Here is a 6,000-nt window from a genome sequence, read left to right as displayed (position 1 = left end):
AAAAATAAGGTTTATATTCCAGTGAATTTATTTCAAAATATGTGTGTGTGTGTGTGTTAAATACAGAGCCATTTGAACTGGCAAAGGACTGGAAGAGTTGTATATAGGTCTTGGAACACACAAGAAGTAAAAGAGCCTCCTTAGGCTTTTAGATATCAGTGGTGCTGATAGCTAGATAGGAAACAAAAGACCTGCCAAAGTCTTCATTCAAGCATTGTTTTGCAAATGTTTTAAATTCAAACCAGCATGGATTACTTTGAGTTTTTGAGTCAATTAGCTTTCTTCATAGCTCTATAAAATAATTCAGATTCATTGTCCAACTTTTAAAATTTTAGTTTACGGAGGGAAAGGGGGAGACATTTAACTCTTTCTGAAAAGCAACCAAACAAGAATTTGTTCCTTAGGAGTCCACCCCAGGTTTTACACAGACTTCAGTACATGCCAGGAGAGGATTTTGGTGTTTTAGTCAGCACTATGTGATTAGCATAGGAGTGTAGACATGATCAATAATGTTTCTAGTTACAGAGGTCACTATTAAAACCTTTACAATTGCCGTTTGCACATAATTAACACTACCACACGGTTTACAGTTTCCCCACACTATGAATGCTGCTGTAAAGATAATTATGTAAAAGTTAGAATTGTAAAGATTTTAATTTGTGTATTCCTTAATATGGCGTCTCAATGCTATTGTTTAAGGAACTCCCAATAACAGCAGAAGCAGCAGGGGGCTTTGCAAAGGAAAGGAAGAAGAATAATGTTTCTTTTAAAGGCTCCGTAAAACTTTTTTCCACTTACAAAATCCTCTATAGTCTGTACTATTATAACCTAAATCATCAACACTGTAACTCCAAATTTACATATTGTAATTACATATTTTTGCTCATATAGAAACATCTGTTTCTTCTGTTAGAAGAATTCTACTCAGAAAGTTCGATTTCAGGATTCGTAAAAATAGCTGTAAGAACAACTGATATTTTTGAGGTTGGAGCTTTTAAGAAGGTTTTCAGTTTCCAGTTTTTGCAGCCCATTTTAAAAGTGTGTGCTAGCGTCAGAGAAGCCCAGCTGTGTTGAAACGATAAACTTGACTAGGGATGGGTGCTTCAGACTGTGGATGACCTCTTCAAAACACAGGAATGAGGCTTGACTTTTCAGGCAAGGGGAGAGCAGCACTTCTGATGCCCTAGGGACTTCCTGCATTGTTCTAGATGAGTACTCCGCTGCCCCCAAAATGTGGGCTCAGGGAATGGCCACACTTCACGAGGAAGCCGCGAGCTACCTCAGCTGAGATGTGGTATCTCTGTGTCACCCCACAGCCTGCAGCGTAGACAAGTCCTGAGTGTGTTTGAGCTGTATGAACATAACCACAAGCTTAACAATTCCATTGTTCAACACAGATTTCCACTGTGCTTGGAAACTGAATTATAAATGCCTTTTCATAACAGCATCCTAAGGGTAATGGATGCCTAAAATACATCGACACCATTATCAAGGAGTAGATTATCCCAGCTGAATACATAGTATCGGAGTTTCCTGATTTGTATATAATCCACATTCTTAACGTTTTCCTGGAGTGCTGTTAGTTTGGGTTAGTAGGACTTATTGTATTCTCAGCGTTGAAAGATGAATAGGCCTATCAGCCAAAGAGCATAATAAATTTGTTAGGCTGCGCATGTTGTGCCCCACCTCTCCCTCGTTCTTCATCGTGTATAGTGTAGCCTAATGCAATATGACAGCTGTTAGCAGAAAAATGGTGCAGCAGCCATAAAAAAGTGATTTATGTCTTATTACCGAAGCAGCTAAAATTAAGAAGCTGGTGTTTGGGAGGGCAGCAAACAAGTGAAATGTGAAACACACCATATATATATTCATGAAACACAGGAAGCTGTGAAATGTTTAGACTGACAGTGAAATTCTCCCTGGGTATCCACCGCAAGGTCGGACTAATAAAGGGGGTAATTGGTGGTGATGGTTATGGATGTTCAGAATTGCCTACATGTCACAGCTGCTTATGCTGGAGTATCAGAAGCATGTTAAATGCATCTCCTGACATGAACCCAAAGATCCTTACTACCAAATGACATAAGAAAGCCTAATTTAAGGTGGCAGCTGGCAGAAAGAACAATATATCAAGCAGGAAAGTTGTTCTAAACAGCCACAATGTAGAGAGGAAGCAGTGGGATTGGAGAAATAACGTGGGCCTCATTCCCTGCTTCGTTTTTCTGCTGTTGTAAATCCACCAGTTTAAGGCTACAGTCATGGATTAGGGATTTCTCCCTGAATGCTGAAACTATGAGCATGAGAGAAAATTCTGTATTTGCTTTACAACATATCCAATGTGAGTAAACGTGATAGTGTAACATCTTGTCAGTTTTGCCACTGAAGGATGTAACGTGTTAATCTGAGACATGGTGAATTATAACCACCGCGTCAGCTCGCTCCTTGGTTTCTGTTCAACATACACTGTGTATATATACTATAAACACACATATGTCTATGTACGTACATACTCAGGCTGCTGTGAAGTGTGATGCTTTTGGTTCAGTGGGTGGCACTCTTCCTTCTGAGTCAGTACTAAACTAGTTGTTCTCCCCATGGTGCTTAATGAATGGTGGAATAGGGTCAGGTCAGAGAGGTTAATAGCCCTACTTTTGTGAAAAGTGCCAGGGGATCTTTCTTAGGGAGCAGTGAGAACCTCACACTAAACACCATCCGAAAGACGGCCTGAGACCTGCTCAGAGTCACAGACTGGGGTGTTGCTTCAATGCAGAAACAGGGGGAACCATGCTACATAGTTAAGTGACTGAGTTGTCCCGCCCCCATAGATACGTACCAGATGCGGTGAAACTTTGCTTATGTGAGGTTACAAAATAATAACCAAGGGTAGTATGACTGGAAAATACTAGAGCTTCTCTTTGGCATTTTGATTTAAATAAATATCAGAGAAGCCGCTTTCACCTGGTAGCATGTAGTCATGTTGTAAATAATCCAGGATGGGGATCTCTCAGACCCTTTGCTGTCTTACTCTGGTTGCAATAAGTATTGAATGAGTTGGAGCAAGTGCGACCTGTGGCAAAAACGGCCACGTTTTGTGCCGTTGCTAGAGGCCTTGCCTTGGACAACAATTCCAGTCCTTTTAGGGGGAAAGGCTACGGAAGTCCTGGTTCCTATGCATCAGCTGTCCTGAGTGACTTTCTAGCCACTGGGTAGTCAGGATAGAGGCTATTTTAACAGGGTGTTTTATGTTTGGATCGTATACATGGCGAAGTGAAACAGCTAGGAGGACTCTATTTTGTGAAGCCCTGTTGAGCTTTTGCCCTCTGCAGCTCAGTGGCACTGGAAGCTGCACGCTGGCAGCTATATGGGCCCCTGTGAGAGCTGAAATTTAGCTGTCAAAGAAGCTTTATATTTCTGGTTAAAAAGTTTGTAAATCTGTCTGTTAGTCAATATTAAAATAATATCGTTACATTTCTCATAAACAGTGTTCACTCACTAGCTGTCTCGTGAAAAGTGTGATTGTTTCAGATGTCTAAACTAGATGTTCGGACCAATTCCAAGCATGCAGCAGTTTGTCAGGTAGGAAGATTTGACACTGGTATGACCTCTAACCTGAATAGATTCCAGAAACTGAGTACAAACCATGTTAGGAATGACTTCAGCTGTCATTACTCAGTGGTAATCAAGGTGAAATGAGGCAACTTTAAATAGTGCAAAGTAAGACTGCATAATAATTTAGGTCAAAAAGTGAGTAACGTCACATATCTGAGATGTTAAGTGAGCAGAATGTAGTGAATGTAGAACAGCAAATACCATGCGTCACTGTCATCGCTCTAAATCCTTTTAAACTAACCATTGACGGTTGGACTGGATGATCTCTAAGGTCTTTTCCAACCTAGAAATCTATGAAATTTCTTTCAGTCCGAGTAAAGAAAAACGTTAGCATTACTGCCAGAAACAGTTTCTGCAAAGAGCAAGTTTGATGGCAAAGGGTGCTTTGTGTTTTGATGGGCACCGCTTAAAACATGTTTGGAGACACAAGATACAGTGAACATACATATATTGGAAAGCTGAAGAACAGACTCTCGTGAAGTGTATCAGCTTTAAAAGCTGCAACTGAAAGAAGTGACTCCTGCTCTCTACAGAAAGACTTTTTGCCCAATTATAAAAGGGCATGTGATATCAGAAATTGAAGCAGTGCAGGCAAATCGAAGCAGGCTGTGCTACTTTGTTTTTCCTTTTTGGAATGGCTGTGGAGCACACATGGATCAAAGCAAAGGGTCGTGTGTGTGGCTGCAATCTCTACAATTTTTATTTTACGCCTAATCACACAAAAGTGTTCCAAACCCAGGCAAATTTTGCCAAATACTCCTAATCCTAAGGAATTATGATTAGGTGAACTTGTTATTCTATATAATGGTTTACTGAGCCATCTATTTTTTTTTTGTTAGTTATATGTTACATATCAGCTTGACCAAGTATGGTGCTGAAAGAGAGTATATTTTTTACCTGTTTTCTATCTTTCAGTGACAATCTGTGCTTTGCTTCTGTGTCGTTCCAGCTTTGCACAAATCACTAAAGCACCAAATCCTTTACTGTTCAACAACTACCTTAGTGGACGGAAGGTTTCCTTTGAAGGAAGCACCATAAGCCACCTTGTTTGCAAAGACCAGGCATAGGGCCACATGTAATTTTGCATCTAAACAAATAAATATGAAGTTTGTAAGCAGCTTCAATTCCAGATCAGAATTTTTATGCTGGTCTTCAAAATCTGTCTTGTTCTGCCTTCTGTGTCTTACACTACTTCTCTGACCTCCCACCTCTTTACTCTCTTTCCTGATAACTGTACAGACAGGCATTGCCAGGATCAGCCTGAGAAGAAGATCCATGTTCTCCTTCCACCCCAGAGTTTTCTTCAGTAACTTCCTGACCATCCTTGTGGCAATCCAAAATTAGGGAATTTCTTCAACAAACAGAACTGAGTTGCAGTGCCTCTATTCTCTGGCTGAAAGCACCTTGGGCTTGAGTCCAGACACCAGAAAGCTTTTTGGGGAGCGCTGTGTGCCTGTGCTTATGTACCTTTTTGCTTTATGTACTTTTTTGTGTGTGTGACTGTCTTCAAGTGCTCCATAATGAATGATATTTTTGCCTTTGTTTATTCCAGAGTTTGCTACATCCTGATTTCAGTTATACTTGCTCACATCAGAAATAATCCTAATGCAGTAACTCCAAATCTCCTCTGGTGTCCCTGAGATCCGGTCTGACTCACTTCTCCTATACCTAGTCTTTAAAATCAAATCTGTTCTTTTTCTCTTTAAAACTGTCATTATGTTCTCTTGTGCTTTAAAGGGAAGTATTACTTTGAAAAAAGCGTAAAAATGACATTTCAGGGTTCTATATTTGTCTGACAGTTGTTTCTGTTGCAGAAGTGCTCGTTTTATAAGTTAAAAAGCTGTCTTTCCTAACACGTAGCCCTGCAAAGAGCACAGGATGTTGTGATTCAAGCTATTGACACACCATCAGATTCTGCAACGTGTGTAGGCCATCTGACATTGTAAAGCCTCTGTCTCCTTGTACCACCCTGTCTTCAGATCATGCCCTTGGTGACACTGCCAGGCCCTTTGCATTGCATGAGCGTGTTACGGCTCTAAAGGATCACGTCATGCAAGGAAAACATATGCCACAGAATAAAATGCAGCTCAGGCTTTGTGTTAGAATGGCAGGAATAACGAGTATTAATAACAGTAAAACTTTACTTCTCTTACCAGATACAAACATAAACCCACTGGAGGTTGTTCTTCAGGGGCCAGGCTTGAGGCATAGCACTTTCAGCATAGAGATCTGGTCACCATTCTGCTAAATGTACCAGGAAAGCCCTAATTTGATCTCAAAGGAACGTCTAAGAAATTTAAAGCTGTACCTCTCAGTTTTGCAGAAGTGGTGCTCTGTTCAGCTGCTTTGGCAGGAAATGTGTTGCTAAGGGTGCATAGGCAGCAGCTGGCC

The sequence above is a fragment of the Tauraco erythrolophus genome, chromosome 7, assembly GCF_009769465.1.
Source record: "Tauraco erythrolophus isolate bTauEry1 chromosome 7, bTauEry1.pri, whole genome shotgun sequence".
Classification (NCBI taxonomy): Eukaryota; Metazoa; Chordata; class Aves; order Musophagiformes; family Musophagidae; genus Tauraco; species Tauraco erythrolophus.
The sequence above is the reverse complement of the archived record's forward strand: the minus strand, read 5'-3'. Positions refer to the sequence as shown.